This window comes from Cherax quadricarinatus, chromosome 46 (assembly GCF_038502225.1).
Source record: "Cherax quadricarinatus isolate ZL_2023a chromosome 46, ASM3850222v1, whole genome shotgun sequence".
Classification (NCBI taxonomy): Eukaryota; Metazoa; Arthropoda; class Malacostraca; order Decapoda; family Parastacidae; genus Cherax; species Cherax quadricarinatus.
In genome coordinates, this window is record NC_091337.1 from 18,969,467 (window position 1) to 18,979,506 (window position 10,040).

A 10,040-nucleotide genomic window follows, 5' to 3' on the forward strand; every position below is an offset into this window, starting at 1 on the left:
TAATATTTTTTTATTTCCTCTTGTAATATGTTGAAAGGCTTTTGACCGCCGATGCTGACACCGTGTTCTCTAATTATAGCACCCTTGCTTTTTACTGGATTTATTCTACACTTTCTCTCGTATCTCCCTCTAATAAGTTATGTCATTGTCAAGATTGGGGAACCAGGCCCTCAAGTATGTGCCATATATATATATATATATATATATATATATATATATATATATATATATATATATATATATATATATATATATATATATATATATATATATACAGGTATCCCTCAACATTCGCGAGGGTTAGGGGATCAAGAGCCTCGCGAATGTTGAAAAACCGTGAATGTTTGGTGCCCCAATATATTGTAGGGAAATGTAATACAATACTGCTTAACTTGTTGAACCATGAACAATCATAAAATACATGAAAATGTCGTAAGTTGTGCTAAATATATACATGTTATGCTTTAATAACATGTATGTTATTAAATACCACAGACTCCACCACTGCCTCCACCACTTTCTCAACCAATGCGAGTCCCTACTACCCTCCCTCCGACCGCCGCAACTGGCAGCCAGCCCTCCCATCACTCAGTCACTCAGTGTGGTGAGTGTTTTGTTTGTCCATTATTTGCTATTAAACTACAGTATAAATAATGTAAACACATTCATGACTGCATATTGGAATGGCTATTTGAACAGGTATTGGACGGTGACATCATGTGTTTACTCTTGAACACAGCATAGAATCAAACATTTCTGCTACTGCTAATAATAACAATAGTAATAACAATAGTAATAATAATAATAATAATAATACGATATAACTGAAGAAGGAAATTGTACAAAAATACGAGGGAGTGGTTGACACATCGTCAGTGTGAGTTTGTTTATGCTGGAGTTAACATTAGTCTCCCTGCTCTTCCAAACATTTCACAATAATTCAGCGGTTGAGGCAGTGGTATTTACTAACATATATGTATGTTATAAATAATAATAGTACATGTTAATATTAATAACATTTATAATAATAATAAATGTTATTCATAATGTACTATTTTTATTTATAACATATATGTTAGTAAATATCACTGCCTCTATCACTGCCTCTACCACTGTCTCTACCACTGCCTCTATCACTGCCTCTACCACTGCCTCTATCACTGCCTCTACCACTGCCTCTATCACTGCCTCTATCACTGCCTCTACCACTGCCTCTATCACTGCCTCTACCACTGCCTCTATCACTGCCTCTACCTGCCTCTATCACTGCCTCTACCACTGCCTCTATCACTGCCTCTATCACTGCCTCTATCACTGCCTCTACCACTGCCTCTATCTGCCTCTATCACTGCCTCTATCACTGCCTCTACCACTGCCTCTATCTGCCTCTATCACTGCCTCTACCACTGCCTCTACCACTGCCTCTATCACTGCCTCTACCACTGCCTCTATCACTGCCTCTACCACTGCCTCTACCACTGCCTCTACCACTGCCTCTATCACTGCCTCTATCACTGCCTCTATCACTGCCTCTACCACTGCCTCTACCACTGCCTCTACCACTGCCTCTATCACTGCCTCTATCACTGCCTCTATCACTGCCTCTACCACTGCCTCTATCACTGCCTCTACCACTCCAGTCACACTCAATCTACAAGCACCAAACCATGAATTATTGTGAAATGTTTGGAAGAGCAGGGAGACTAATGTTAACTCCAGCATAAACAAACTCACACTGACGATGTGTCAACCAATCCCTCGTATTTTTGTACAATTTCCTTCTTCAATTATATCGTATTATTATTATTATTATTATTATTATTATTATTATTATTATTATTATTATTATTGTTATTATTATTAGCAGTAGCAGAAATGTTTAATTCTTTGCTGTGTTCAAGAGTAAACACATGATGTCACCTTCCAGTACCTGTCCAAATAGCCATTCCAATATGCAGTCATGAATGTGTTTACATTATTTATACTGTAGTTTAATAGCAAATAATGAACAAACAAAACACTCACCACACTGAGTGGTGGGAGGGCAGGCTGCCAGTTGCGGGGGTCGGAGGGAGGGTAGTAGGGACTCGCAGGTGGGGGGAAACTTGAATATGATTTGGCGGCTGGGAATTTGGTGGCTGGGAATTTGGCAGTTGGGAATTCGCGAATGTGTGAAGCCCGCGAAAGCTGAAAACGTGAATGTTGAGGGAGACCTGTATATATATATAATATATATATATATATATGTGTGTGTGTGTGTGTGTGTGTGTGTGTGTAAGGAATTCGCAAGAGCAGGCGAAATACACACACACACACACACACACACACACATATATATATATATATATATATATATATATATATATATATATATATATATATATATATATATATATATATATATATATATATATATAATGTCGTGCTGAATAGGCAGAACTTGCGATTTTGGCTTAAATAGCAACGCTCATCTTGCCATATAGGACAAGTGAAAATTTGTGTATGCAATAATTTCGCCGAAATCATTCTGAACCTAACGAAAAAATTATATTTCATTGAGTTTGTTTATTATTAAATTATTGTAAACAAATCTAAAATATATTTAGTTGGGTTAGACTAAAATAAATTGTTCTTGTTATAATAAGGTTAGGTAAGTTTTCTAAGATTCTTTTGGAGGAAAATTAAAAAATTTTTACATTAACATAAATGATAAAATATATCTTCATACGTATAAGAGAAAATTTTAGAAAGGACTTAATTTTTAATGAGTTCTTGCTAATTGACCAGTTTTACATATTCGGCACGACATATATATATATATATATATATATATATATATATATAATATATATATATATATATATATATATATATATATATATATATATATATATATATATATATATCGTGCCGAATAGATAAAATTTTGGTTTAAATAGCAACGCTCTTCTTTCCGAATAAGGCAAGCGAAAATTTGTGTATGCAATAATTTTGCAAAAATCATTGTAAACTTATCTAAAATATATCTAGTTGGATTAGGCTAAATTAAATTGCACTTGTTATAATAAGGTTAGGTAAGTTTTCCAAGGTTCTTTTGATACAAAATTATTAATTTTTACATTAACATTAAATATATCTTTAAACGTATAAGAGAAAATTTTAGAACGGACTTAATTTTAAATGAGTTCTTGCTAATTGACCAATTTAACGTATTCGGCACGACATACGTATATATAACAAGTCACATGGGGATGGAAATCTTTAGCTCAGATCTTTCACACTGCGTCGCCTGGAGCTATGCTATGTTGCAAGACTAGCAACAAAGAGTATGGGAAAAATTCTCTTGGAGACAAAGCAGAAGTGTAAAGCGTCGGGCCATGTCACAGTGGAGAGACTACTGTGGCATGGACCGACGCTATATGTTTTTGCCTTGCCTCCAAGAGAATTTTTACCTCCCCCCCCTAGTATCTTGCTAGTCTTGCAACATTGCATAGCTCCTGGTGACGAAGTGTGAAAGATCTGAGCTAAAGATTTCCATCCCCATGTGACTTGTCCTGCATTGTTCAGATCGCCTGTTTGCGAATGTATTACACATAAATGTGTGTGTACTTACGTAGTTGTGGTTGCAGGGGTGTTATATATATATATATATATATATATATATATATATATATATATATATATATATATATAGATAGATAGATAGATAGATAGATATTAGATTATCAAGACTCTCCCCATTCTGTAGAGAACAGTTAAGTGCCCTTTATGGTGTTTAGATGTTTTATTGATTGTATTCGGGCAGCATATAACCTCTGTACATTTTCCATCCCCGTTATCTATCCTGCCCCGAAATGCACTGTGAACACAACAATATTCGAGACCTGAGTACACCATTGATTTGAAAATAAAAAGTTATCGGTGTTACTTCTCATGTAAGTTCTCTAGCTTTTGTTACATTTTCAATACTGTGTTTCCTGAATGACCGATCATCTGACGTAATTATTCCCGAGTTTTTTTTTTTACCTGTTTCTTATGTTTTTTTGAGTTTCTTCACGCTCGTATTTTGTGCATGTTTTGCTTTTTTGCTAAATCTATATCTGACCAACTGAAATTTAATGCCGCTGTTATTTTCATATGCCTTAAGGAAAACTTTGTTGATATCTGTAATTTTTATGCGTCTTCTGAGGCAACTTTTATACTTATTTTAGTATCGTCCGTAAAAGATGATAAAAAACTCAGGCTTTTATTGTGTGTGTGCTGTATAATCCTCCGGGTTTAGTGCTTCCCCCTTGATTATAATAATAATAATAATATTGTGTGTGTGTGTGCGTGTGTGCAATCACCTAATTTTGGTTGCAAGGCTCCATTCATAGCTCCTGGCCCCGCCTCTTCACTGATCGCTACTAGGTCCTCTCTCCCTGCTCCATGAGCTTTTTCTGGCCTCGTCTTAAAACTATGTATGGTTTCTGCCTCAACTACGTCACTTGCCAGACTATTCCACTTCCTAACAACTCTATGACTAAAGAATTACTTCCTAACATCCCTTTGACTCGTCTGAGTCTTCAGCTACCAATTGTGACCCCATGTTTTTGTGTCCCATCTCTGGAACATCCTGTGTTCGTCCACTTTGTCAATTCTTCACAGTATTTTATATGTCGTTACCATGTCTATCCTAATCCTCCTGTCCTCCAGTGTCGTCAGGCCGATTTCTCTTAGCCTTTCTTCATAGGACACCACTTAGCTCTGGGACTAGTCTTGTTGCAAACCTTTGCACTTTCTCTAATTTTTTGACGTGCTTGACCAGGTGTGGATTCCAAACTGGTACTGCACACTCCAATATAGGCCTGACGTACATGGTGTACAGAACTTTGAACGATTCCTTACTGATGTATCGGAACACTATTCTTAGATTTGCCAGGCGCCCATATGTTGCAGCAGTTATCTTCTTGATGTGCACCTCAGGAGATGTGCTCGGTATTATACTCACCCCAAGATCTTTTTTTCCTTGAGTGAGGTTTGCAGTCTTTGGCCACTTAACCTATGCTCTGTCTGCTGTCTTCTTTGCCCTTGCCCGATCTTCATACTCTGCATTTGGCGGGGTTAAATTCAAGGAGCCAGTTGCTGGACCAGGCTTGTAGCCTGTCCAGGTCTCTTTGTAGTCTTGCCTGATCCTCATCCGATTTAATTCTACTCATTAACTTCACATCATCTATCCCTTCTGTTATGTCATTCACAAATACCAAAAACAGCACAGGTCCTTGGACTGACCCCCTGTGGAACCCCGCTCGTCACAGGCGCCCAGTCTGACACCTCGTCACGTACCATGACTCGTTGTTACCTCCTTGTCAGATATTCTCTGATCCATTGCAGTTCCTTTCCTGTTATGAATGCCTGATCCTCTAGCTTTTGCATTAACCTCTTGTGAGGAACTCTCGAAGGCCTTCTTGCAATCCGTCTAAGAAAATGCAATCTATCCACCTCTCTCTCTCTCTCTTTCTCTCTCTCTCTCTCTCTCTTTCGTGTCTTAGTTCCATTACCTTGTCATAAAACTCAAGTAGGTTTGTAACACAGGATTTTCCTTCCCTGAAACCGTGCTGGTTGTCGTTTATAAGCTTGTTTCTAGATACTCCACCACTCTTCTCCTGATAATCTCCATGACTTTACATACTATACACATCAGTGACAGGTCTGTAGTTTAATGCATCATGTCTATCTCCTTTCTTAAAAATTGGGACTACATTTGCCATCTTCCATACCTCAGGTAGTTACCTGGTTTCAATGGATGTGTTGAAGATTTTTGTTAGTGGCACATACAGCATCTCTGCACCCTCTCTAAGGATCCATGGAGAGATGTCCAGTCCCACCACCTCTGAGGTATCAAGTTCACATGGCAGCTTCTTCACCTCCTCCTTGATTGTGTGTATTTCATTCAGCACTTGTTAGTGTATATGTTGTTGGTGTACCTCCCTATTCTGACTTCCTGGAGTCCTTCCTGTCTCCACTGTAAATATTTCTTTAGATCTCACGCAGAGATCCTCACATACTTCTTGGTCGTTTCATGTGAACTCCTCGCCTTACTTCCTCAGCCTGATTACCTGGTCCTTGACTGTTGTTTTCCTCATGATGTGGCTATACAACAGAATCGGGTCGCCGAGCCTCCCTTCTTATCTGTGCATATTCATTTCTGGCTCTTTGACTAATCTCTTTATTTTCCTGGGTCCTTTGTCTTCTGTACTTTTTCTATTCTCTAGTGCTCTTGGTTTTTGCCTCCCTACGCTTTTGGGTCAACCAAGGATGCATTCTGGTCTTCCTATTATTTCTGTTGCCCTAGGGAACAAACCTCTCCTCTGCCTCCTTGCATTTTGTTGTCACTTAGTCCATCATTTCTTTTTATGGGTTTTCCTGCCAGTTCTCATTCCCACTGAACATCTCGTAGGAAGTTCCTTGTGCCTGTGTAGTTCCCCGTTTTGTAGCTTGGTTTCTCCTGTCCTATTCCTGCTACACTTTTCACTTGTAGCTCAACTATGTATTCTAAGCTCAGAACCACGTGATCACTAGCTCCAATGGGCCTTTTGTAAGTGATATCCTCGATGTCTGAACTACTCAAGGTGAATACTAAGTCCAGTCTTGCTGGTTCATCCTCACCTCTCTCTCTGGTAGTGTCCCTAAAGTGTTGATGCATGAGGTTTTCCAGTTCCACATCCATCATCTTGGCTCTCCATGTTTTGGGACCCCCATGGGACTCCAGGTTTTCCCAGTCAATCTCCTTGTGATTGAAATCACCCATAACTAGTAACTTTGCTCTACCCACGTGAGCTCTTCTGGCCACCTGGGCTAGTGTGCCTACCATTACTCTGTTGCTCTCTTTGTATTATTCTCTTGGCCTCCTATAGTTTTGTGGCGGGTTGTACATCACTGCAATTACCGTCTTAGGGTCCCCAGACTGGATTGTTCCTAATATGTAGTCCCTTTTGCTCATTTCATCCATTCCTTCAATTTCCTCAAATCCCCAGCAGTTTTTAATGATCAGTGCAACTCTTTCTCCCCCTGTGCTCCCTCTATCTTTCCTCAGTATCTGATATCCGGGTGGAAAGATTGCATCTGTTATCCTGATGAGTTTCGTTTCTGTGAGTGCTATTATGTCTGGGGATGTCTCCTTCATTCTTTCATACCACTCCTCACATTTATGTTATTGCATCTGCATTTGTATACCAAACCTTCAACTTCTTTTCTAAAACTGTGGTCTGGGGAGTACGTTGGGGTTTGGGAAGTGGGTTAACCTGACAAAGAACTATGGGGCGTTGCTGTGAAGGTGGAGTTTGTAATGAGGTGGGTGGGGGCATTGGGTATGGCATGTGGGTTTTGGTTTAGAATGTTTGGTTGCATTGGGGTTGTTGTGGTTGAGGGGCCTCTGTAGGAGGTTGTGAGAGAGGTATTTGATCTTCCTAAGTCTGGGTTCTCCTGTCCATCTCTATCTTTGCCTCTCTGTCCTCCTTTTGTCTTTGTACCCTCTCTTTCAGTTTCTGCCTCCTCGTGTTCTGTCATGGTCAAGATACCTCTCAGTAGTACCAGTTACCAGTAACCAGTTACCAGTAGTATGACTCACTACCAACCGTCTGTGTGAATCACTGACTGTTATTCACGTTGCTGCTGACCATAGCATGTTTTTGAAAGCTGCTCACCCCCTAGACTTCACTGGTGGGGCAGTCTTATGATAGAGAGCAGAGAGGCAGGGCGCCACAGCTTCTTACCATACTTTCCGTTATAATTATACGTACTAACCAGCCTACGTGAGTGTTCTTACCCAATCCACGTTATCGAACCCACATGACAATTGGTGACAGCGGTGTGGGCGTGGATTTACGGGTATTTCAGACATTAGAAGATTGTTTGTGGGGTGCCAGCAGGTCAGAGGTCATGTCTGCCAGCTTCAACCGGCCGCTCCAGCTTAAAAACCAGTGCAGCCGTCTTTCAAGCTTCCTGGCTTAGTTTGTGTGCTATTTGCTTCAATCTCCGAGGGGTTGACCCGGATTTTGCAATTAAGCCAGCCAGTAAACCAGAGTGTGGGAGTGAGCGCCAGTCATCCCACCGAGCTCTCAGTAGTACCAGTTACCAGTAACCAGTTACCAGTAGTATAACTCACTACCAACCGTCTGTGTGAATCACTGTTATTCACGCTGCTGCTGACCATAGCATGTTTTTGAATGCTGCTCACCCCCTAGACTTCACTGGTGGGGCAGTCTTATGATAGCAGAGAGGCAGGGCGGCACGGCTTCTTCCCATACTTTCCGTTATAATTATACGTATTAACCAGCCTACATGAGTGTTCTTACCCAATCCATGTTATCAAACCCATATGACATACCCCCTCCAGTATAATATGCCGACATATCCCTTAGCCACGCTTTCTCCTGCAGGATCCTGTTTTGAGCTGATTCTGCCTTGAAAATCACTTTAACTGGCTGGTTTCTTCCTCTTGTAAACCCCTCTATTCTCAGAAACTTTGCCAGATGGGTCATGTCGTCTTCTCCTGTTGCTTTCAATCACTTTTTTTCCCCTTGTCTTCTTGCTTCCTGGAGCCCATAAACAAAGACTGATCTCTCGCTTTCATTTTCCCACTGTATATCTATATATCCCCTGATTCGATTTAGTTGCCTCTATTGCAGCTTTCCTTTCTTCAATCTCTTCACTATCTGTTGCCCCAAGGCTCAGTAGCCTTGTCATTTTCCCTTCTCAGCTTTTCCTGGGCTCAGTGGTCTGTCATTTTCTCTTGAGCTTTCCCTGGGCACTGTTGTGGTCTGTTAGGACCTCTACACATAGCTTAGCTCTTTCATTTTTTTTTACAGTCCCCTCGATTGTCTCTCTTGTGCTCCTCTTTTTTCTCAGGCTCTGTGATGGTCTAATAGGGCCTCTGCATACAGTTTCACTCAGTTCCCTACAGTCCCCTCGTTTGTGACTGAGGTAGCAGTTTCTGATGTCATGCCCATATTTCTCTTTAGTTCTTTAGGCTGTTTCAGATTTTTCAGTTCCTCTTCTAATCTCTGTATCTTAGCCTCTGCTGCTGTGACTTGTATCTCCCACTTTCTGCTCTCTGCAGCTATCCTCTCTCCATTTCCATGCTAAGCTCTTCTAGCTTCCTTCCTCACTCGTATTCCCTTTTCATGAGCTCTGCTACCCATCTTCCTTCCCAGACTCATCCTCCACTTCCCTGGTTTTCCATCCTGCTCTCTGGCAACCCATTTTTTTTTTTTTGGGTTACCACAGAATGAAAAACTTAAGTATTTTTGTGTGGTTGTGATGTGTGTGTGTGCGTATACACCTAATTGTGGTTGCAGGGGTCGAGACTCAGCTCCTGGCCCTGCCTCTTCACTGAGTGCTACTAGGTCCTCTCTCTCCCTGCTCCATGAGCTTTATCATACCTCATCTTAAAGCTATGTATGGTTCCTGCCTCCACTACCTAACTTGCTAGGCTATTCCACTTCCTGACTACTTTATGACTGAAGAAATACTTCCTAACATCCCTTTGACTCATCTGGGTCTTCAACTTCCAATTGTGACCCCTTGTTTCTGTGTCCCCTCTCTGGAACATCCTGTCTCTGTCCACCTTGTCTATTCCACACAGTATTTTGTATGTCGTTATCATGTCTCCCCTAACCCTCCTGTCCTCTAGTGTTGTCAGGCCGATTCCCCTTAACCTTTCTTCGTAGGACATTTCCCTTAGCTCTGGAACTAATCTTCTCGCAAACCTTTGCACTTTCTCTAATTTCTTGATGTGCTTTATCAAGTGTGGGTTCCAAACAGGTGCTGCATACTCCAGTATGGGCCTGACGTACACGATGTACAGTGACTTGAACGATTCCTTACTAAGGTGTGTGTGTGTGTGTGTGTGTTTCTGAAATTGAGAAACAGTAAAGGTGCTGGGACCATGCCTTGGGGCACTGAACTTTTTACTTCTTTCAGACTGGACTATATTTTGTTTACTATCACTTTTTTTGTGTTCAGTCAATTAGGAATTTAAATATATTTTTTCATACTTT